This window comes from Pelodiscus sinensis, chromosome 6 (assembly GCF_049634645.1).
Source record: "Pelodiscus sinensis isolate JC-2024 chromosome 6, ASM4963464v1, whole genome shotgun sequence".
NCBI classification, from domain to species: domain Eukaryota; kingdom Metazoa; phylum Chordata; order Testudines; family Trionychidae; genus Pelodiscus; species Pelodiscus sinensis.
In genome coordinates, this window is record NC_134716.1 from 1,164,626 (window position 1) to 1,189,991 (window position 25,366).

The window sequence follows — 25,366 nt, forward strand, 5'->3', positions numbered from 1 at the left end:
TCCCCTCGGCATAGGGTTAAGTTAAGAGGCTGTTTCTCCCGTCAGGGTAGGGTTAGGTCAGAAGGCTGTTTCTCCCCTCTGGGGTGTGAAGTCTAGAGGCTCAAAAGTGCCTTGCCTCCACTCTCTGCTCCCCTGTCTGTTCCCCAGATGTGTGCTCTGTCACTGTCTAGAAGGGGGCTGTAAGGCAGTGCTTCTCCCTGTCCCATTCCATAGCACCTCTGCCTGCCATAATCACCGCCCGCTTCTGGGAGGGATTCTTTTGACCTTTGTAATTATTCCTCTTCCATTTTTTCCCTTCCCTAAAACTCTTGCGCTCCTTGCCAGCGTGCGGTGGACGTGAGTGAAATTGATGACTAGAACGGCTCAGGTCTTTATGATGATGAATGACTTGCACTGCCAAAGCTTTTATTGTCTGTGATTTGGGAAGAAGGGGGAAACTGATTTATCATGGCTGACTGTCGTGCCGTTTAATACAGTTATAAATCCTGACGTCACTGACGGATGGTATGAACTAGAGAACTCCACTGGCTCACCGCCCCCTGCCCCCTTTGGCTTAACTTTTATGGATTCTCCCTTTCATAGCTCTGTGCTTGGCTGTCACTGTTACACTCATCAGAAGGTAACATTCAGAAAGTAATTTAAAAGCATGGAAGTCCCCACGTTCTAAATGCCTGCCGCGTGCGCCAGGGCCGAGCCAGTCAAGTGGGGGATTGGAAATGGACGTTCACATCTCCAGGCTGTCACTGACGTTTTGCTGCCCACAGGGGTCCCATCCTGATCCTCCTACTACTGTGAGGCAGGAACCCTGCACTGTAAGGCAGAAGAGCATCCAGTCCAGATCCCTGCTAGGGAGACCAGATCTTCCGTCCTGATGCATTTGCTTTGCACCACTTTGGTGATTCAAAGTGACTTTGAGCTGCCGTAAAGCAGCGGCCCTGCCAGTTTAGGGGTGTGGTGTGGAGAAAGGGGGAGTGGACGGACTTTAGCAATCTGCAGATGCTGGCACAGCTTTTGGGAGCGAATAATAGCTGGTGTTAGGGCGGTTCTGCATTTAAACACAGGATCCATCTGGCTGCTGGCTCTAAGGGGAGTTAAGGCAGGGCTCTCTCCCACTCCTGAGCTGGGGAAGATACAAAGCAGTTTCTGTTATAGCCCTCTGTTTTCACACTCTCCAAAACCTCACCCTTGAGGCTGGCACTGCCCAGGTTTGGCTCATTGCTTTAAGGCAGATGTGCTGAAGGTGTCAACAAATTCCCTTTTACAATTATGAGACAGCAAGGAAAAGGACACTGTTCTCATTGTCGGAAACCCCTAAATTACACCAAAACACCCCAAAAAAAACCGAGCAAACAAACGTGCGTTAGCAATCTCCCTGTGAAACCCTAGTGGAGACAAAGCACCTGCACATTTAGCGTGAGGTAAACCAGGTGAGCTCAGCACTCGCATTCCCATGGCCGTGGTCGACCGTGCTTAGTTTCTCTCAGTAAAGCTGCCGGGCACTATCTCTCCACCAGGATTTTACAGAGGAATAGCTATCCTGTGTGAGTTATCCGGAGGCAAAAAATACAGCTTTTGGCATTGAAGACAAAACTTCAGCTTCCACACTGGCCCTCTACTCACTCACCAATCCAACTCCACGGGGACGACATCCCAAACCTCGGCGTAGCCAATGGAGGGAGAGTCTGCACCTAGATGGCCACCGAACTGAACCGAAGCCAGCATCCTTGCAGCACCGAGGGAAAGTGTTCAGGACCCGACTCAATCGCACGAGGAGCTGTACAGAGGTCCAGTTGGGCCCCATTCCTGATGGATAGTGTTGACATGATCAGTGACGGGATTTATATTTCAGGCAGGCGTTGTGTAAACAATCAAATGTTACAAGTGAAGAACGAAGAAGCGGAAGGAAGGAAGGAAGGGATTAGATGAGGGGACCCAGTCACTGAAACTGCCTGCACAACTTGATAGTACTGGTTGGACCTCCCTTGTCGGGCACCCTTGGGACCTGATCTGTCCCGAATGAGGGAGTTTGCCGGGCATGGGGAGGTCCCCTGCCACTGGCCTCCCGGGACGCTCCTCCTCCTTGAAGTTGGCTCCGCTCTAGCTCCACAGTCACTGGACTCTAGCCCGCAGGGCTTGGTCTGGCCTGCTGGAACTCCCCAGGATGGAGCTCCCCAGCCTCCGTGGCCCCCTTTCGCCCCCACCCAACTGGGGCTCCCCAGGGACAGGTTTTGCACTCCCAGGCGCCAGGGCTCTCTGATCCTGCAACATCGGTGGACCTGCTAGACTGTGGATGTCGCTGGACCGGAGAATCCCAGATTTCGGTGGTTCAACCTGTACTGAGTCAAAATGCTGTCCTCCCCTTGTGTCCCACCACCGTCTAAAATAGACATTGGAGCCAGGCACAGTTTTCCTGCGTGTTTGACCTACTCTGCTGTAATGTGCCATGGGGAGTGTGGTGCACCGCCTCCCTCCACCAGTGCACAGGGCTAGGACTTGCCATGGGATGGCCCAGAAAGGCTTGGCTCTGGAGTAGCTCAGAATAGCAGCTCTAGAGAGTCCTTGGTTCAGTGCCTGGTGTGTCAGCCAAGATGGCGGCCACCACGTACATAAACATACAAATACAGGACGTCCTGACCCCAGTCCCAGTTCTCGATTGGTGATTATGTGTTGCAGCTGAAAATGAAAAGCTCTGGTCTTGAGGAAGGCTGGCAAGGAGGAGAGGGTGTTTGATGTGTGAGGGGTGCTGTGGAAGAAAGCCCTCAGGCTAGACTACATGTATTTCACCTACAAATGGTTTCATTGAAAATACTGGGGGGTTTGGAAACATTTTAAAAATCTTTTGTTGGCAGAAAAACCATGTTTACTTTTGCCTTCCCTGTGCGGTGGAAAGTGGGGTTTCCCTACCAAAAATATTTTTTTTGTATCAAAAAAGAGGAACCCTCCCAAAACAAGAAGAAAACCTTTCTGATAAAAATATTTGAACAGCTCTTGTCAACAGCTAATTCAACCGAAGGAAATGAGGGTGTCCGTTGAAGAGGCTCCCTGCCAGGAGTACTGCAGGAGAAGCATGCGATTTCCATCATGCACCAGGCAGCTCAGTCACCAGCCAATGAGTGCATTGGTTTAGGGAAGATGTATTCTGAAACTGCCGTTCCCATCAGGAAGAGATGGGGCTGTTGGGCAAATGGAGGGGAACAGGTTAGATTTTTAAGTATGTCCCAGTGTCCCGTAGTTTACTGGCACTGGAAATGGAAAGGCTAAAACACGTGTGGGATTCTTGTTTCACAGGATTTTCAGCCCAGTTTCGCAGAGACCAAAGTTGAACTTTTGGGTGCGTATCCAGACTGAACTAATGCTCTGATCCGTTTAAGGTTTAGCTTCTCCATACAAAAACACTGAGGGTATGTCTACACTACCCCGCTAGTTCGAACTAGCGGGGGTAATGTAGTCATCCGCAGTTGCAAATGAAGCCCAGGATTTGAATTTCCCGGGCTTCATTTGCATGAAGCCGGCCAGCGCCATTTTTAAATGCCGGCTAGTTCGGACCCCGTGCCGCGCAGTTACACGCGGCACGGACTAGCTAGTTCGGATTAGGCTTCTAATCCGAACTAGCTGTACGCTTTGTGGAACGAGAAGCCTAATCCGAACTAGCTAGTCCGTGCCGCGTGTAGCCGCGTGGCACGGGGTCCGAACTAGCCGGCATTTAAAAATGGCGCCGTCCGGCTTCATGCAAATGAAGCCCGGGAAATTCAAATCCCGGGCTTCATTTGCAACTGCGGATGACTAACATTACCCCCGCTAGTTCGAACTAGCGGGGTAGTGTAGACATACCCTGAGGCCAAACTCTCAACATGACATTAAAATGAGAGGTGATTGGGCATTATCTTTAGGAATGATACTCAGACAAAAGATGTAGTTTCCACACAATGGAAATTCTCTCCTAGAAAATTGTTGATTTTCCTGAGAAAATTGGATAGTTCTGTCAGAAAAATGAAAATGAAATATTTCATTTTGGATCACTTTGACCCATATCAGTTTTGTTGTGGTTGGTTTTTTGTTTTCCAGTCCCCAAATTGTTTTTTAGAATTAGTTCAACAAAATATGAAACTGTATTTCCCTAAATCAATCATAGAATCATAGAATACTAGGACTGGAAGGGACCTCGAGAGGTCATCGAGTCCAGTCCCCTGCCCTCATGGCAGGACCAAATACTGTCTAGACCATCCCTGATAAACATTTATCTAACCTACTCTTAAAAATCTCCAGAGATGGGGATTCCACAACCTCCCTGGGCAATTTATTCCAGTGTTTGACCACCCTGACTGCTAGGAACTTTTTCCTAATGTCCAACCTAAACCTCCCTTGCTGCAGTTTAAGCCCATTGCGTCTTGTTATATCCTCAGAGGCCAAGGGGAACAAGTTTTCTCCCTCCTCCTTATGACACCCCTTTAGATACCTGAAAACTGCTATCACGTCTGCCCCCCCCCCCCCCATGAACTCTCTTGAAGCTGACTGAGCTGTGTGGTGCACAATGGGAGTCACATGATTCTCCAAATAGTGGGATAGTGACTCATAAGGAATGATGTAGCAGACTCCTGAATCACATCACCCATTTTGCAATGGGAAAATCCAATTTAATGTTGACATGACCTGAAACAGCATAACTGAATTGAAACATTTTAATTTCAGGAATGCGTCAATATTTTGATTCTAAAAAAATAATTTGGAAATTTTTCAATTTCCCATCCATGAACTCTTTTGAAAAGTCAGCTTTTGATCCCATATTGAGCTGGAAAAGAAATGTAGGCATGTCAGAATTTCCTGGGGGGTGGCAGTTCTGAATTTGGCTCAGCTCTGATTAAACGTGAAAGCTTTGCACTTGAATCTCTTCTGTATGAAACAACCCAAAAATGGTTACCTACATTAGAAAGGAGCCCAGATCTGAGATATCTGTTACACATGAATTCCAGACCTAGATCATAAATATTGATTCTTGTGAAATGGAAAATTTAGCACGGGATTAACCCCTCTGAGACATAAAAGCCAATTGGAGGCTTCTTCCCTGTGCATATGGAGCAACTGTAATAATTGATTACTAATATACCTTCCTCATTCATATTTCTGAATCCTTTGGCATAATTCTGAAAATACTGTATGCTAAGATCTACTGAAGTCCTTGAGACATTGGCTCATGTAATTTGGCACAGAGAGGCCGAACAGGACTATCTGTTTGAGTAGCAAGTGCAAGAGTAGGATTGACAGGAGTGTTCTGATTTCCGGGAATCTTTGGTAATAATTGCAGTAACCACTTTGGATCATTTCTGAAGTCGTGACTGTCCTTATAGGCAAAGAAAACAAAAGCTTTAGATACCCTGCATTACTGTATGGGTTTTAATTTTATTTTATTAACCAACAACAAAGTGTCTGATACTGGGCACCACACACCATGGCTACGTCTACACTGGCCCCTTTTTCGGAAGGGGCATGCTAATTTTGAAAGTGGAAATAGGGAAAGCTTATTCCTTCAAAGTAGGAATAAGAGATCCTCCGGAATAGGGCTTTATTCTGGAGGATCGGGCCAGTCTAGACGCTTTTTTTCCGGCTTTTCCCCAAGCCAGAAAAAAAGCGGCGGACATGTTTATTTAAATCCGCGGGGGATATTTAAATCCCCCGCGGATTTCCCTATTCCCACTTTCAAAATTAGCATGCCCCTTCCGAAAAAGGGGCCAGTGTAGACGTAGCCCACGAAGATAGTGCTTGTATTAGCATGGCCACTCATACGTCCAAAAATACTGGACATTTTGGCCCCTTTGGCCTGGCCCCACCCCAGATTGTAGTGTGGCCTCATAGGCACAACATGTGTGAGCTCACATCAGCATGGGGAGAGCAACGTGCACTTCAAAATAGCATCTGCCAGCAGATACAGGACAAAACCACGTCTGGTTGTGTGTCTGTTCCAGATGGGAAACAATCCTGAGATGCAGGACTGTCTGGTTTAAAACTGGACAAATGGCTTGCCTACCATGCCCTGAAGAACTTGCATATTGAGGCCCGGAATCAGGAAAGCATTTGCACGTGGGTTTAACTTTCAGTCGGAGTGCAAGCGCCATTGAAACAGGACTTAAGCACAAGCTGAAAACCCAGCATGCCCCTCAGTGCTTTCCCGAAGGAGGATGGACATAAGCCTGTGATTGAAGGCTTGATTCAAATCCCACGGAAGTCACTGGGAGTCTTTCCGCAGAAGTCAGTCGGCTCAGGATTGGGGACTATAAATCTTGAACCACATGAGCTATTCTTACTCCTTGGAGCCACTCAGTGGAATTATTTTACACCAAGGATGACAGCCTGGCCCTAGGAGATGCAATGGAAAATAGAGTATGCTGGGAAGCCCAAATGACAGATTGGCTTTGAAGCCCATGTTAACTTCTACCCTCTTGCAGTTGATTCCTGATTTCCAGCTGACATTGTACTTGGTTTCTGTCGCGTAAGTCCTTCCAGTTCTCCTCCAGAGCCTGGTTCGCTTTCTTCAAGGGTTATTTTCTCCTGAGCAATCCCCAACCATAACATAGTTCATTCCAGCCCTGCCAGCGTCTGTGATTTTACTGTGATGCTCGCGACATCGGGGTCCTTTCTTGAAGCTCAGACTTCTGGGTTCAGATGGGATTACGTCTGAATGCCAGCTTTCGCTTAAAAGTAATGGAGTTTATGACTTCAGAGAAAGCTTGAGCGCACGATCCAATTGCTGGCCAAAGGCTCAAACACTAGAAGACAAATACAAAGGACACCAATTGGTTGTTTTATTTAACTCATGCTTTTTAAGCCTGGCTGAGGGGTTTTGAACGCTGGCAGTTACCAATACAGTGTTGGTGTGCAGGGAGCGGGAGGGAGGCTCTTTCGGCTTTGAAGTTTTCAAACTGCAGATCACCTTGGCTGTCTTGCAGCTTTGCAGTGTCAGAGTGATTGCTGGGAAATGGCCTCCTGGTGCCTGCTGCGCCGTTCTTATTAGAAGTATTGCTGTGCTGCCGAAAGGAAACAACAATAGAGGGAATGGGCTGCTTCTGCACACGTTAAGAGGACTGATCAAGCCACATGAGATCCCATTTCAGGCATAATGTGCATCAGAGGGCAAAATTAGATTGAGAAGTAAATGGAGCCTAAAATTTCCATAGCTTTATCCGTCAAAAAGCTGTTTCATTGCGTGGTTTTAATTCTCCTAGTTCTTCCATTCATTGCACCCAGCACACTGGCTGCAGTACATTTTAGAAATAATGGGATGAAAAAAACCCCATCTTTAATTTGGCAGTGGTGGCGAGGTGTATCAGGGCAGTGGAGAACTTGGAGTACATAAGAAATGCGCAAGCATGCCGTAGAATAGCCAGACTGGCATTTTTCTTCAGCTGGTCTTTTCTGCACCTACTATTGGAGGGTGTTGCTAGATAAAATTTCCTTTCATTGCTGCTTGTAAAACTCCCTCAGTGAACTCTTTGCCCAAAGCAGAACATTTTCTGGGCTTGATGTTTGCTAATGGTGGCAAACTCATTATTTGTTCTTAAGACTCCCTTTTGTTTCCCCTTTTAATGGGTTTTCTAGACAGGAGGAGGCTAACAGGTCTTTTAAGTAAGTAGAAACTTTTTTTTTTTTTGGCTTTTGAGGGCAATGCTCGATGTCATTTCAAAACTAACACAAGGTGCCAAGCAAAGCTTGGAGGTACACTGAAAAGTTCCTGTCTGAGATTGTGGAAACTGTAGCTCTGGGTAACAGAGACTTTTTTTTAAATTAAAAATAGGGGAAATATGGATGTGTGTGTCACATATATTCAGCGGGCCTTCCCCTTGGTTATTTTCTTTTCACACCCAGTAAAAGCCAGAGTAACTTGTATCAGGCCGTCACATGAGTTTCCCACACAATAGTTTGCTGCAGCACTCATTTTGCTCAAGTTACGAGGAGTCCTGTGGCACCTTATAGACTAACAGATTTATTGGTGTGTAAGCTTTCGTAGGAAAAGACCCACTTCATCAGATGCATGTCTAACACGGCTACCCCTCTGATACTTTGCTCAAGTTGCAGTCTAATGTCCATATTATGCAAAATTACACACACATGGCATTGAATAGAGACAGTGAAAACAAGGTGAGGTTTTTAATCAATGAACAGAGGTTCAAATGCCCCAGCCCGGTACTTCAGATGTGACCCAATGCTCAGAGAAGTTGGTGGAAAGACTCCCGTTGACTTTTGTGGAGTTAGCATTGGGCCCTTTGCAGCGTCATTTACACTTGTGCACCGTGTTTGCAAAAGGACAGAGGGGAATTTTGATTTGCCAGCGATCTAGATGCCCTTTGTGGAGGTGTTGATGGCTCCACCCGGGGCAAAGCACGGGAGGGGAAGGTGCGTGATTTGCAAGGCTGCTATATTATTGATCCATTCCTTAAGGAGGTTCGTAAATTCAGGAAAGGCAGCTATGTGTGTGTTAAGGCCATGCTTTCCCGTTTGCAAGCTGGCTTGCTCTGGGGGCCTTGTACAGTCATTCTGAATGCAGCCACTTTGGGTGGAGAGATGTAAGAGTATGTCTCTTTCTTGCCAGGGCAAAAGGCAGGAATCGTTTGGTTAGTTGCACAGCTCTGATTTCAACAGCAGTCTCTTGGTTTGGTGGCTGAACAGGAATATAGGGGAAATAGTTTTAGGTTAACCCACAACAAACCAATGTGAATGTTTCTTAATGAACCAAAACCAGTTGATGACAACAAAACCACACCCATTTTGGGCCATGCAACCTTTTGTTTGACTTGAAATTAAATATTTTGTTTCCAAAGGGTTTTTTAAACTTTTGATAATAATGGAAGTAAAATTCAGATCACTTTCAGGTAAAAAGTCAAAACATTTGTTTCAAAATTTTAAAACTCAACATTTTTTAGATGGTTTCGCTTATTTCTTTTCAATCAAACCTATTCAACAAATGTTAATATGAATTTGGGAAATGTTTTGGTCAGCAGGGATTCTGCTTGTCTCTAAAAAATGGTGCCCAGTTCTAGTTGCAATGCAAAGAAATGTTCATGTTACACGAATACCATAGCAAGCTACACTAAGCAAGGATGAAGTGCATCCTTTACGTTGTGGTTGCCTGCAGTTCTGTGAATGGCTGTGCTGTGATAAGGCTGAATGGAGACCGTAACGGTGCATTACTTTTCTAATTTGGGGGCCAAAATCAGACTTGTGCAACTGACTCAGCCCCGGCAACGCAGCAGTGTCATGCAGCTGAGAATCTGGGCCATTTGTACAGTGCAGCTGTGCCTTGGAGCGGCTGTATTTTATGAGAACGATGCTTGTTCTCTTAAAGATTCTCTCCCCTTGCTCACTCCTTACCTTCCATTCTAGTCTGACATTTTTGCTGGGGAATTTCCTTTGGGTTTGTGGGCTTCTGAGTGGCAGGAGGGCTGTGGAGCATGCAAGCTGTGCAGAGATGAATTCCACCGTGCCCCAGCATCCCTTGCCTTGGGACCTTACCGAGGTTATCAGGTGCACACCAGGGCACATGGAGATAATTCTGTGAGCCCACAGTGTAGGGAGAAGCTGAATTCAGTAACTAAATAGGTTGCCTTTTATAGAAAGGGTCCATGTGTAAATAGTAAGTAAAGGGTTAATGAAGGTTGAATGTGTGCTTTAATAAACGGCTTATTCATGCTATTGTACAGTCCAACAGAGTCAGATTTTTGAAGCTATTTAAGTCCTAGGTTGCTTATAACCATGACATGCAACTGTCCATAATATCCATACCTTGTACCAACGTCCTTCCAACTATCCACCACGCCTACTGCTTATGTCTGTAGCATGCCTATAAGATCTATTCACCATACATTAAATATTGACAAATGGACTCTTACGATAAAGTGAAACCACCGCCCACAATTCCTCCCACAGAGCCAAAGGCGCCAGCCATCACCAAGGCTGACGGGCTGTCAAATAAATGTGGTTGTTTCAAAGCCAGACTGATTTGGAGACAAGCCGGGATCACAGAACCCTTTTACTTCCCTTTCAAACCATCCAAACTTTTATCTTGGCACCAGATCACACGTGAACTTTCAGGCATGATGGCTTAGTTGGGGTGAAGTTGTGGTGTGCAAGGAGAACACTGAGTTTCTGCCTCCTTAACAGAGTTATAGCTGTTGGTCTTCAGGGGGTAAGCAACAGGCGCTCAGTTTTTCCAAAAAGCCTAATGGAATTAGGGAACAAAATTCCAGTCTAGAATAATAATATTAACTAGCATGCTTCAGCACATCTCATTGTGCTTTAAAGAGGAGTCTCACTCTCCCCTTTGTGCAGATGGGGAAACCGAGGCACAAAGCGTGGACATGATTTGGCCAAAGTCACTCAGCCACCCAGTGGCTGATCCAGCAATAGAACCCATATCTCCTGACTCCCAGTCCAGTGTGCTAGTCACTCTCTTAATCGTACTAGCGGGCAACTTACTGTCTTTTCCTAGAGACTCACATGCTGTAATCCATGAACGGTGTCACTAGGATGTGAGAAGTAGATTGACCAAGGAGCTGTGTTTCAGGTTGTGGGTCATGCTCACCACATTGACACAGATGCATCTTCTGTCAACACAAGTGTCAAGCGTACAAGAGAAAAGAGAAGTAGAGAAACCAAGTATTCAGAGGGATAAGATTACCTGCTCTTGTACATATCTTGTGTCGTTTTTATTTTTTTTTCATTGAAAAAATCTCTGTCTAGAATTTCATATAAATTCTAGTTATCTGCTTAGAGTCAACTGCATGTGGGCGGGACGATTAACCCTTTTCCCCAAATCCATCCTAACCATGGTGTCTCTCTCTGTCATGTTGTGGACTCTGGAAACCTGGCAGTGATATCCCTTTCCATGTAACTTCTGACCTCGGTGGTCCAATCCCTTCTGTATAGTGAGGGAACCAACATGTCTGGTACAGAAGCATGGCAGATGGGTCATGGGGCAGATCAGTTCAGTGCTTCCGGAGAAAAGGCCACAGGAAATTTATGCAACACCAGTCAAAGAGAAAGCAACCAAGTCAGCTTGAGTGACATAGAAAATGTTCTTTTTAGAATTGGCTGTAGTAGGTAATAACGACACAGGGCTGCTTAGCAATTGAAAAGAAGAATTCTTTAAAAAAATTCTTTTATCTTTCCTTCCAGCAAGGAAATGTCTTTCCAATTGTTACCTCACTTTACTACGTATTTAGAGAGGGCGTAGTTGTGTGGCAGACAAGTGTAAATCGACTCTGCTAGATGTGTCTGTATTCCCTTCTATACTAGCCCCTTTGCAGGTGAGAAGAAAAATAAAGGAAGCCACATCTGGGTCTGTCATTCCAGTACAGTGTGCTTAATCTAAATGTTATGGCTTAGATAGCAGATTACAGTGCTGCTGTCACAGCCTTACAGCAACAGTCACGGCGGACATTGTGCATTTCAATCCCTTCTCTGCTAACCTTTCCCCCACTGCTCTCATTCCCCGGCTGCTAATTTCACGCAGGCACTTAAACATGATGGATAATTGTGTTCTGCTTATCAATGTTTAATTTAAGGGCTGTTCCGTCTGACCTGGATGCCCTCTGAAAGAGCTATGCCTCGTTATTGATTTCATGGTCACACCTGTGACATTACCTGCTTTGTAGGAAGTAGACTTTGACATTCCTGTGAGGCCTTGGCAGCCAGACCTAATTGTCAGAAGAATAATCGAGCTAACAAAATCATTACAGCTGATCTGTGTGTTACCACTGTTTTATCTGCCTCTAATTAGGTGCAGAAGAGGTAAGGGATGGCAGTAAGCATGCTACGGTAGGTTTGATGTCCATAAATAGAGCTGGGCATGTAGTCAGGGGGAAATCATTCATTAACATTTTGGCAAGTTAGAAATTGAATTTCAATTCCCCCAGGTCTCACCCCATTTGTATTTTCATTTAGGAAACAATTGTGCAAGCAAAGTTTTGCTCATACAGTTGTTTGCAGGAAACAAACATTGAGCTGGTAGCTCAGATTACTGTCGTGATTTAAAGGAAATGCTGGACTGCATTACAGGAGGCAGTGGAAATCCTGTTGCAGACATCTTAGGCTTTAGTTCTTGGGGTTAGTGTGTGTGTGTGTGGGGGGGGGGTGGCCCTGCAGAGCGGCAGCCCATGGAGGAGAAAACAAGGAGAATGGCAGTGGGGACTGCTTGGAGTGGATTGGGGTGAGGAAGGAAGGAAGAGCAGCAACTCATTAGCTATGTCAGGTTGCAGGAGTGAAGAGCAGATGCTCAGAGAAATGTCACGTGTATGCAACAATGTGATGACGGTGAAGGAACACAGGCATTTGCTTCTAATTCTGCACAAGGCCTGATTTTAGCATAAGAACAACTTTCTCATTTAAGCCAGTCATACCACAGCTACACTACGTGGAAGATTGCTGCTGCTGCAGTCGATATTCCAGGGTTCAGTGCAGTGGGTCTGGTGAAGACCCACCAAATTGAACTCAGAGGATGCCCATGTCAGCACCACTACTCCTGCTCCTCATGAGGAGCAAGGGAACCCGATGAGAGCGTTTGCTCCCATCGACCTCCCATTGTGTGACGGTGATATGAGATACACAATTCCAGCTATGTTAACTGCATAGCTGGAGTCGACCTTCAGTTCTAGTACAGGCCAGGACTGAGTGTCATTCCCTCTCCTTCTAGAACAGTCCCCAAAGTCATCCTGCTGGCCTCCTGCCACAAGCAAAAGGAAACGATACTTATGTGTGGGGGTACAAACTTGCTGGCAAAAATCACTGACATTATCAGAAATTGTCCATTTTGGGGTCAATGAAGATTATCCAGAATGATTTGAGAGAAACTCTGGTTAAAATATCATGGAAAATCAGGTTCATTTTGAATACAACAGGGTATTTGGTCAAGATATTCCCACTACACTGCCTTCCTCAGTTATCCCTTCTTTAAAATTTAAACTTTCTCCTAACACTTGTTTTGTGTGCAGAAGTAGAGAAAAGTATTCACATGAAACAGGTGGATTAAAAAACACAGTAAGAGAACCAAAAAAGTGCCACTTTGGCTTAGCAACAGAGTAAAAGAAGCAGTGAGAGATAAAAAGGCATCGTTTAAAAAGTGGAAGTTAAATCCTAGTGAGGAAAATACAAAGGAGCATAAACTCTGTCAAATTAAGTATAAAAATATAATAAGAAAAGCCAAAAAGGAGTTTGAAGAACAGCTAGTCAAAAACTCAAAGTAATAGCAAAATGTTTAAATGCATCAGAAGCAGGAAGCTGGTTAAACAACCGGTGGGGCCCTTGGATGATCAAGATGCCAAAGGAGCACTCAAAGATGATAAAGTCATTGCGGAGAAACTAAATGAATTCTTTGCTTCAGCCTTCACGGCTGCAGATGTTGGGGAGATTCCCAAACCTGAGCTTTTCCTTTTAGGTGACAAATCTGAGGAATTGCCCCAGATTGAGGTGTCATTGGAGGAGGTTTTAGAACAAATTGATAAATCTAACAGTAACAAGTCACGGGGACCAGATGGCATTCACCCAAGAGTTCTGAACGAACTCAAATGGGAAATTGTGGAGCTATTAACTGTGGTTTGTAACCTATCCTTTAAATCAGCTTCCATACCTAATGACTGGAAGATAGCTAATGTGATGCCAATATATTAAAAGGGCTCTAGGGGCGATCCTGGCAATTACAGACCGGTAAGTCTAACATCAGTACCAGGCAAATTAGTTGAAACTATAGTAAAGAATAAAATTGTCAGACACACAGAAGAACATAATTTGATGGGGGGAAGTCAACATGGTTTCTGTAAATGGAAATAATGCCTCTAAGCTGCCAGAGTTCTTTGAGGGGGTCAACAAGCATGTGGACAGGGGGATCCAGTGGATATAGTGCACTTAGATTTCCAGAAAGCCTTTGACAAAGGCTCTTATGTAAAGTTAGTTGTCATGGGATAAGGGGAAGGGCTTTTCATGGATTGATAACTGGTTACAAGACAGGAAACAAAGGGTAGGAATAAATGGTCATTTTTTTCAGACTGGAGAGAGGTAACTAGTGGCGTCCCCTACGGGTCCATTCTGGGATCAGTCCTATTCAACCTATTTATAAATGATCTAGAGAAAGAGGTAAACAGTGAGATGGCAAAATTTGCAGATGACACCAAACTGCTCAAGATAGTTAAGACTAAAACAGACTGTGAAGAGCTTCAAAAAGCTCTCACCAAATAAGTGATTGGGCAACAAAATGGCAAATGAAATGTAATGTTGATAAATGTAAAGTAGTGCTCATTGGAACAAATAATCCCAACTTACACGTACAATATGATGGGGACTAATTTAGCTACAACTACTCAGGAGAAAGATCTTGGAGTCATTGTGGATAGTTCTTTCAAAACATCCACTCACTGTGCAGCGACAGTCAAAAAAGCAAACAGAATGTTAGGAGTCATTAAAAAAAAGATAGAAAATAAGGCAGAGAATATCTTATTGCCTCTCTATAAAACCATGGTACGCCCACATCTGGAATACTGTGTACAGATGTGGTCGCCTCATCTCAAAAAAGATATTTTGGCCTTGGAAAAGATTCAGAAAAGGGCAACTAAAATGATTAGGGGTTTGGAAGGGGTCCCATATGAAGAGAGATTAAAAAAACTTGGACTTTTCAGCTTAGAAAAGCAGATTCTAAGGGGGATATGATAGAGGTCTATAACATCATGAGTGGGTGGATAAAGTGAATAAGGAAAAGTTATTCAGTTGTGTCCACAACATAAGAGCTAGGGGGTCACCAAATGAAATTAATAGCTGGCAGATTTAAAACAAACAAAAGGAAGTTTTTCTTCAAACGGCCTGTGGAACTCCTTGCCAGAGGAGGTTGTGAAGACCAGGACTTTAACAGGGTTCAAGAAAGAACTAGATATATTCATGGAGGTTAGGTCCATCAATGGCTATTAGCAAGGATGGGTAGGAATGGTGCCTCTAGCCTCTGTCAGAGGCTGGGAATAGGTGACAGGAGAGGGATTCCCTGTTCTGTTCACTCTCTCTGGGGCATCTGGCACTGGCCACTGTCAGAAGACAGGACACGGGGCTGGATGGACCTTTGGTCTGACCCAGTATGGCCGTTCTTATGTTCTTATGTCTCTGACCAAGACCAGACCTGATGGGCAGGCACCAGCATTCCGCTAAGTTACCAATAAGATTAGGTTACACAAGGTCACTGTCGTTAAAATTGGGAACAGACCGTAACTCTCTAATAGCAAAGAGCCAAGTCTAATCCACTCCAGCCAGGCTGCCTTTTGAGATGACCTTGTGTGATGGCGCGTTGGGGGTCCCCCGTCTCCTGCACCCTGAAATGGCACAAACAGACTGCACCAGCCGGTGGAGTAGAGGAAGTTTATTGCCTCTCCAGGATACAGCACAGATGGAATCTGGTCACAGAGCTGGGCTAGGATGCCTCAGGCCCCCTTGAGATGGGGGAGACTGGGCCCCTAAACTCCAGCCCCTTTCCCTAGGCTGTCTCCTCCATACTCTCAGCCAGCAACTGACTAACCCTCTTCCAGCCCTGCCCCCCAGCCAGGGCAGCATTCCACCTTCCTTTGTTCCTCTCCATGGGGGGTGTCTGGCCATACTGGTTGAGAGATCCCTTTGCATAGTGACTCATCCTGTTTTGCTGGGTCGTGGTACCCACGGCAGCCAGTGGGGGTTACCCCAGAGCCAGCAGCATAGAAACCAGCCAGGTACCCCCACTACGTCACACCTTGTCAAATCAGTCCATTTGCCTGTCTCTGTTCCGCCATGTTTCCTTCAGAAATAGCCTTCCCAGCAGTCTAGTGCGGACTGGCAAACAGGTGTGCAGTCCACTTGCAAAATAGCTCTGGTGATAGCCGACGAGCAGTGCTTCTGAAAATCATGTCCAAATCCAATAGCTGAGTGCTACTGGCAGGGGGAAGGAGGCAAAGGAGAGACCTCCCTTTATGCCAGTCATCTTCAAGAGGCCCTGAATTATTGTCAGAAAGGCCAAACCTATAAATCACAGAAAATACTGACCCTGTAGCCCAGTCTTACTTTTTTACATACCAAGTTAGCCTAGGCGTCTAACTAGCCCCTGGACTCCTGGAAGGTTGCTTGTTTTTTCTAATAGTGACGCTGTGGGGCCCCAAAATACCCACTTGCCCTCAGATCCCAGAACCTGTGGAAGTCATCATGGCTCCACATAATGGAATTTCTGCTTGGTCCGATGGGTCAGCAGCCTCTGACTCAGCCTGAGCAAGGATTTCTGTACGTGATGTGAGGGAAGGCGCTGAAGGGAACTTCCTGGCATCAGTTTAGTTAAAGCTGCAGGTAATTGCTTTTTAAAATCAAATTGTGCATCCTCTCTCAAATTCTCCAGAAAATGCCAGCTCAGTTGGCACCTAGGCAAGCCAGAGACCTGAAAGAGAGGGGTGTAATAATCACTCCTGGGAGAACCCAAATGGCACCTGGATTGCTTGTGTAGGAAGAAGCCACGTTTTAACCTCTGCCTCATCCCTGGGGCCTCAATACGAACTGTTGAGAAGCAGCTTTGGCAGATGGCCGCGGTGCCATTTCTGTGCAGCACATGGTGAGGGAGTGGCAGGAAGTCCTGTGCTTGAGGAAACCGACTTGTCCACAGAGAGCCGGGTCTCCCTTTCTGTCCCAGCCTCTCCATGGCAAGTCACTGAAAACATTTTTTGGGAGGGGGTGGGACTAATTTGGGCCTCTTCCTCTCTGAGCCTGCACCCCGTCTGACGCTGCCCAAGCTCCCAGAGCGGCTGTGTGGAGATGCCCATTCAGTTGTGCCTGGGAGACCCGAACCCTGAGCTGTGCAGACAGGCTGAGCGTGCGGGTCACTAGAGCTGGAGCGGGGGAGTTCTAGTAAGAGCAGGAGGGGTGGGACAGGGGCCTGGCTAAATAGGGAGACTGGTCTCCGCTGTGCACGGCAAAGGGAGGGCGAGGGCTGGCTTGGCTGCCCTGCAGAGTTTGCTAACAATAGCCTGGGATCCAGAAGTTCCCCGTTCCTGGAGGGCACAGGCAGCAGACTCCACTGTCCAGCAGCCTTTGACTCAGCCCGATCACGGCTTTCTGAGAGTGGTGCGTGGGATGGCACAGAAAGGAACTCCTGCATGAGTGGTGTGGAGAGGGCTGATAAAGAAAAGTTATTTATTAGTTCCCTAAATAGAATAACTAGAGGACACCAAATGAAATTAATGGGTAGCAGGTTTAAAACTAATAAAAGAAAGTTCTTCTTCACACAGCACGTAGTCAACCTGTGGAACTCCTTGCCAGAGGAGGCTGTGAAGGCTAGGACTATAGCAGAGTTTAAAGAGATGCTAGATGGTTTTATGGAGGTTAGGTCCATAAAGGGCTATTAGCCAGGGGATAAAATGGTGTCCCTGGCCTCTGTTTGTCAGAGTCTGGAGAGGGATGGCAGGAGACAAATCGCTTGATCATTGTCTTCGGTCCACCCTCTCTGGGGCACCTGGTGCTGGCCACTGTCGGCAGACCGGATACTGGGCTGGATGGACCTTTGGTCTGACCCAGGACGGCCGTTCTTATGTTCTTATGGCCTTGCACACAGCTAGCTTTCGGAGGCAGGGGGGTGGCTGACAGCCACTCACAGATGCAGAAGTTTTCTGTCCAGTGGTATTTGAAAATACCTGTGAGACTCGACTGATCAGAAATCAAAACCCTGCGCAGCAAAGCACAAAGGGGGAGGGAGTCTTCCTTTTCTTAGAATGATGGCAAAATGAGGCTACCCACGTGAACATCTCATTGCATATGCATTAGTCTGCAGGCCTGCTACAACTAGTTCAGGACCAAGAACTACAGTCCCTGGATTCTGTGATCCTGGCTCCTCCCGCAATTAGAGCAAGATACATTTGGATTATGGGCCTGATCCTTCAGAGCTCCATTTCAAGGGAAGTAGGACTGGGCCCTAAGTGGCTGTAGGCTGCAGACTAGAATGTGTTTGTCATGTCAATGTGTGCAGCATCTTCTGATCTGGTTGTCAGGTAGGGGGTGCACATGCAACCAGGCCTCTTGCTGTTTCAGACCAGGTCCTTTCCACAGCTGACGACGTTGTGATTCGGACAAATGTCCGCTAGGGATTTCTCTGTGCATCAAACTCATTTTTACTTGTGACCTATTGGAAATTCGAGCCCTGTTCTCTAGAGATGGTAGATTAGTTTATTAACCCAGAGCACTCTAACCCCTGACCACGCTCCTGAGCGAATGGAAATGTTGTGATTTCCCTAAGCGTGAACTAGAGGAGAAATGCTAAGATGTCTCTTAGCGCACCCTGTAACGCGTTCCTAGAGATGGCAATTACAAGACCCGCTCCCATGGAATAGCAGAAGAATGTTCAAGGGCTCCTTCCACCACCTGCACCCCGTGCATTGTCTAATGTATCCTGTGCAATAATTAATTACATCTCTTGTGGCTTCATTTCTTTCATCCTGTTACTGGCAATCAGGTAGATAAAAGGAAAAAATGTGTTGGTGCTCTGTGGTATTAAAAGTGAAGGGTTTTCATACTGTCAGGGTAATGAATTCTGCAAGGGTTTGAAACGCCAGGGCTTGGGGAATCTCTGTGTCATGTGTCTAGGAGTGACAACCCCCAGTGGTTAATTACTGCCACGGCTGAGAGCTGAGCTGGGAGCAAAATGAGAAGTTCATTATGAGTTAAATCTAAAGTTAATTGGATTCACATTTTCACCCATTAGTATACAAAGATACACCTCCAAATGCTCTTTAAGTGAAAAAAATAAGGTAGGCATTGGCAAGATGGTGCCAACTGCTGCCTTTGGTTATTGTATCCTGGCTTTGATACAACAGTTATCTTTCACCTGGACTGTTTGATTCCATTTTCACAAGCCTCCCTCAGGTGCTGGCCTGGGGTGGTCTGAATCTTTGTAAAAATGTCTCAGGTAGGTTATGGTCTCTGCTCAGAGGGGACAGTATTGCTTATCTTTGTGAGAGCCGGTTGCAAAACTCAAGTTTCTTCACAGCAGAAAGTTTGGAACAAAATATTTCATTTGGAAGATGTTGTCAAAAAAGATAATTTTTCTATGAAAAAACTTTGAAATGAAGCTAAAGAAAAATTTTCATTACAAATCAGAATTTTAATTTTGTTTGGAGTTTTGAAAACTTTAAAATGCTGGTTCTTGACTTTCATATTTTTGGTTCATGTCCCTCTCTTTGCATGGATTCTCTTTCCCATTCCCTGCTCCCTTTTTTCTAATGAAAAGGTGGGGAAAAGATAAACCAGGATGAAAAGGGGGGGGGAAAGGAAACTGTTTTCTCCCTCACTTTTTCACTTTTCTACTTTTTGACAAGGGAAAATAGAGGGAGAAGAGGAAGCAAAAATGAATGAAAAGCAAAACAAACAAACAACCAAAAAAAACCCCTAAAAATAAAAACGGAATGTTGTTTGTTTTTGAAAACGGAAATAAGATTTGCATTGTGTAATGAAACAAATTCTCATTTCAGATCGATTTTGTCCCCAAATTGGAAATCTTTGTCCAATATCTGTTTTTGTAAAAACATCTCAAATGTAATGAAACTGCTTTTTTTGCAAAATAATTTTTTATTGAAAATTTGTACCTTGCTCTTATCTTTCTTTTCTCTGATTTTCTTGCACTGGTGTAAAGGGGGCGGTCCCCTCCCGAGTGCCCCTTTGTGGCCGAGGGTATGTCCACAAGTGCCTCTGTTCTGACTGGTTTTGGAGGTGGGGGTGTTCCAGATGGCTTTTCTGGCAGGTCGCCTGGGACCAGGCTTTTTCTTACCCCCGTTTTGTAGCTGCTGGGGAGCTGGAGGGGACCCAGGCCTGTCTACTTCTTGAGTCCCGACCCAGGGACCCTGTAAATAGCAGTTGCCTGCTAAGTGTCCCTGCTGCCCACTGCCATCTTGCCCCTGGGCCACTTCCCCAAGAAGCTTCGCTGACCTGCCCTCCTCAGGGCTGTGAGGTCAGGTTCTCTGTTGCAGTCGTCTACCACGGCCAGTCTTCAAGCCCAGTCTGGAATCCAGCTCTTACTCAGAGCTGTCGGAGGTGCTGCTGCCTTCCCAGTGAATCCGCTGGTCTGACTGGGTCAAGCTCCAGTGAGGAACTGCCAAGCCCTGGCACAGCAGCTTCTTTATACCAGCTCACTGGGCCCTGATTGGCTGCTGCAGAATAGCCACTCTAGTTTGCCTGGAGGACCTATCTTTTGCCCTTTTCCTTGGGGCGGCGTGCAGCAAGGCCACCAGCTTCCAGCAGGGGGATCCAGGCCTAGACTACCCCGTCACAAAGGGATTTGTGAGTTACTTGCCTGTGCTACCAGAGTTACACAGGTGTCCCAGACAGTACACGTACCCAGATATTATTCCTATAATAGAATTAAAGAATCTGCATGTTCAAAAATGACAAATGATTGTGTGAGATTTGACTTTGCAGATTCTCACTTTTTGAGCCATCTTGGAGGGGTCTGGTGTTCCCATTGGTACCCCAGAGTGGCGTCACTCTGGAAAATTTTGGACAAGGTGACTCTGCCTAATTAAGCCGCCTCCCTCTCATCTTCCACCCTCTGCCCCACCATAATATAAAGCGCTGGGGAGGCAAATACAAGTACCAAGTGATGGAAAGGCCTGAAAGCTACACAGGGAGGTAGTGGCAGCACGTTTCTCACTCCAGGGACGTGGGCTCTCTCTTCCTTGTGCGTGAGGGTAGGGCAAACGGGTGGAGAGCCATCACTCCACATGGCCCGTTCTGCTGGCAGGCCTCTGGTTGGTCTCCTAAAGCCCGCTGCTAAAATCAGCATTAACATCTACTCCATCCATGGCTGCCTAGAAAAAGGCAAAAGATGCATCAGCATAGCAGGGTCACCAATGGCAATACAGCTCTGACTGGAGACCATGCCGATAATTCCTCCAAGCATGTGTCTTCCGTATCACTTATGAGTGCTGCACTAATGAAAAGGTCATCCTATGTTCTGGAACTGGCTTGGGATAAATCTCCTCCGTGCCTTGCAGTAGGGGGCAGTCAATTCTTTTTTGTCAAACTCCAAATTTCTTGGCCAAGGTACAGTCAAGATCCAGAGTCCAGAGAAAATAATTAATCATTCAAAAGACAAGTAAATAAAAAATGTCAGAGTCTCTTCAAAAGCCTCTGGCAGTCTGAATTTGGCCTGTGGTCTGCCTGTTGCTTACCGCTACAGCACAGATGTACAGGGTATTGTTTCGTTTATAATGCGAGTTTCTATAGACATGGACCAGACTCCTCTCTGATTTGTACAGCATGAGCATATGACTGGCTTTATCCTACTGACTTCTTAAATTGCTGATGACCATAACGATAAGGAGGGGCAAATAAAATCCACAAGGGCCATCAATTACCTATAACAGCAAACTTGAATCAAATAAGCCACAAGCTCATTGAATTCAAATGAGATCATAGCTAATCACTGAAATAGGATCAACCACTATGTTCATTTTCATTTTGCTATAACGCTCTGGGGCAGAGAATTGTTTTTGTTACGCTAGGTGCTGTACATGAATATAATGGAACATCTGAGCTCTATCGCAGGACAAATGAGATTACTGTTAACATTTTATAATAAAAATGTGTATGATTAATCAGGCATTCCTAGGAGTTATATGGAATAAACCCATATAGCTATCTGCCTCCATCTCAAAAGGATATAAATCATTACTGTCCTTATAGCTAAAATGAAATCATATATCCTAGGGTTGGATGAGACCTCAGGAGTCATCGAGTCCAGCCCCCTGCCCAAAGCAGGACCAACCCAACTCAATCATCACAGCCAGGGCTGTGTCGAGCCAGGATTTAAAAACCTCCAGGGATGGAGATTCCACCCCCTCTCTAGGGAATCTATCCCAGTGCTCATGACTGAACTACATGAGCATATGAGCTGTGATCTGTTGTCACTGTAGTACATTTTAAAGATGCATTTATTCCTCCGACACAGAAGCTATTTGTCACCAAACAAACCAAGAGCCTACACTGAAAGCCACAGATGAAGCCTTGTGATGCTGAGGATGCCTCGTGAATGCCAGCCTGAGTCCTAGTCACTGCGAGACTAGAGCTGGCGATTGAGTGGGTGGCCGAGATAAGTCCTGATCCTGCATTGTGCGTATGTACGAATAGCATGGAAAGTTTTGTACATACAGTACTTTTACAGCAGCTCTTTGCAGGATCAGGATGTTGGCACTTAACCGAGGAGCCACCCTCCTGGTGAAAATGGGCACTTTGTTGCAGGAAGGGCTATCTTTTAAATGAGAAGTAAAGGTCAAAGTGGCGTCCGCTGAGGATCACCCTGTGATCCTGTTAATGGAAGTGTGCTATCCATGACTGTTGTCCAATGCAAGTGGCTTTATCCTACTGACCTAAATTCCCTTGGCGCAGTTTACCTTTGAACAGCATTTCCCACTTCCGTGCCTCAAATGTTGTGAACGGTCATAGTGCGGGTGTTAGTTACTCCACTGCACCCCCGAAGTAGCTACATTTCAATGTCCGGGTGCAAGGGGGGTCCTGGTGCCACCTGGCCCTGCTTACGCTGAGGTTCCCGGCCCCAGCTGGGACCCCACATTCTCCAGGCTGGCTCTCACTCCTGGGGCCCTTTGGTCCAGCAACATCCATGGCCTTGCCAGATCACAGCTGTTGCTGGACTAGAGAGTCCTGGATTTGGGAGGTTCAACCTGTGGGTGCTTTTCTTGGCTCTTCAGGTGCCTCCATAACATGGAAAAACTGGCTGTTAGCATCTCTTTGCCTCAGCTTCCCCTCCGTCACTCCATGGGGAGTTTTGTCTACTTAGGCTGTTGGCAAATGGCGGCGGGGCCAGCGCCTGATCGCACGCCGGGGCCCCGATCGCAGCGGGAGTTGGTCGTACCCATGACGTTAAGCAGTTTCACTACTCCCGGCGTAATCCATTCGTGTTTTGTTCACCAGTGAGACCATTGGCAGTCCCGCTGTAATCTTCAGCAGGTGTTTTATCAACTGGCTGGAAGCAGCAATCTGAGTGACAGCCTGCTCCCATAAAGGCCCAGTAGTCGGCAGTAAGGAGAGGCCTTGAGGGAACGTGAACGATGCCGACTCCTCTGAAGGCAATCCACCGTCCCACGTGACACGGACGGTCCTTACAGATTCACCTGCTCCCCTCCTCCTGGATGTGGGGAGACATGACGGAGGCACGTGACTTGCCTGGTGGGGAGAGCTGGCTCTTTCCCAGGAAAGCCAAGAGAGTATTGATAGAAATTAAATTCTTTTTGAGTGACAGCAGTTCCTTTGTTAAACCAAAAGGCACCACACCTGTGAGGGACTGTCAGACACGTGGCATGTTGCAACTGTGTCTCACCTTTGGATCACTTAGCCCTTCGGAGGAGACCGTCAGTCACTGCGTTAGCAACTTGGCAGGCGGTACTAACTGCACATGCCCAGCAGGATGGCTATTGCTGAGGGGCGGGCGGATTTAGCTCTGCAGAAGGCCTCTAAAACCCAAGTTTGTCGGCATGGAATAATTTCTTCTCATAATTGTGATAATAGATGAGTCTGAGGAATTCTTGCATTTTCGGCACCGATAGAGGCATCAAAACAAATGTCAAACCGTTAGAAATCCTTTTGTTTCAGATAAACCCTTATTAGTCTGCTGTTTATTTCCTGGGGATGTTGCAAGACCCACCGAGCATAGCTAGATCACAGACCGCGAGCGGTGTGGCCCTGGGCCCACGGCGCACTTGCAGATGTGGGGGAGGTCAGGCCAACAGACACAACAACAAGGGGAGAACATTTTGATCTGTGAGGATAATTTGCTGCCTGAACTGTTTAATTAGGGCGCAGGGCGAGGGCTCTGCTGTTCGGTTAAGACGGTAGGAGCAGACCCTTTGGGCATGCTAGGCTAGCAGACTGGCCCACATAGCTCCAGGAGCCCAAGGGGAGAGGCCCTGCCATCACTAGTACAGTGTGCGGGTAGGCACTGTTACAGGAGGGGTGCCCAACTTTCTGAATGTCAGGGCCGTGGAAGGGCTACGTTTATCATCGAGCACTGAGGCAGCCCGAACCTCTCAGCTCTTTTGAAGACCTAGGCCTGGGGGGCTGGCCCAAGGTGACACCTGGGCTACGTCTAGACTGCCATGATTTTCCACAAATGCTTTTAACGGAAAAAAAGTTTTCCGTTAAAAGCATTTGCGGAAAAGAGCGTCCAGATTGGCACGGACTCTTTTCCGTAAAAGCACTTTTTGCGGAAAGGCGTCCGTGCCAATCTAGACACGGTTTTGCGCAAGAAAGCCCCGATCGCCATTTTCACCATCGGGGCTTTTTTGCACAAAACAATACCGCGTTGTCTACACTGGCCCTCTTGTGCAAAAGCATTTGCGCAAGAGGGCTTTAGCCTGAACAGGAGCAGCATAGCATTTCCGCAAGAACACTGACAATCTTACATGAGATCGTCCGTGTTCTTGCGGAAATTCAAGCGGCCAGTGTAGACAGCTGGCAAGTTTTTCCGTAAAAGCAGCTGATTTTGCAGAAAAACTTGCCAGTCTAGAAGCAGCCCTGGTGCCTAAGGAAGAGCCAGGCATTGAACCCAGAACTCCAGTGCATCCACTCTGAGTTTACAAGACCGTCCACTCTGAATTCCTACCAGGGCAGCTACAAAGTCTTTATTTTCACTGCTACATTTCTGAAGTGAACCAGGGAATTACATTTCTGTATCTGTGTGCTACCTCCAAGTCCTGCTTTGTCTGTTTCTACATGTGAAAAAGGTTAACCTGGGGACTTGCACTGTGAAATGCTCTTGGATGGGAAGTTTAGAATTAATGCTAGAGTAAATAAAAATGTTGCTGATAGTCTTATGTGTCTATCTCTTGCCTTAGCACAGCAGGCAACCTGATCAATTGAGATCAAGAAAGAAAGAAAGAGACCGACGAGTCCAGGCTTAGAAATTAAGCACATGCTGATTAGGGCTTAACTTCCAGGGCCCAGAGTAAAAGAAACGGTTGTTGAGGTCCAAATAAGTTTGATTTACAAAGCACTGACTTGAATTCAGTGGCATGCACACATGTGGCTTTTGTACTCTAATTGTACTCAGACTAACACCCAGTTTTGAGATTGGTTAATGAGGAAGAAGATACAGTATCATTATCCCCGTTTTACAGAGATGGAAATTGAGGCACAGAGCAGTCACATCGCCTGCCCACAGTCACATGTCCAAGCCAAGTAGCCCTAGTCTAATATGCAAGCCTCTGAACTCCATTGGCTCTCCACAAATACACCAAAATATTCCCCCTACTGAATTTGCAAGACCTCTGCAGAGTATCACCTGTCGGTAGCAGGGCGTATTCCTAGGATGCCTGCTCGGCAAATGCCATTCGAATTG

The 25,366-nt window shown here is 46.3% G+C and overlaps 1 protein-coding gene across 10 annotated transcripts in view; it reads left to right on the top strand.

Moving 5' to 3' along the window:
• Nucleotides 1-25,366, top strand: part of PAX5 (paired box 5) — a 209,134-nt gene that overhangs the window by 135,512 nt on the left and 48,256 nt on the right. The window lies entirely within an intron of this gene.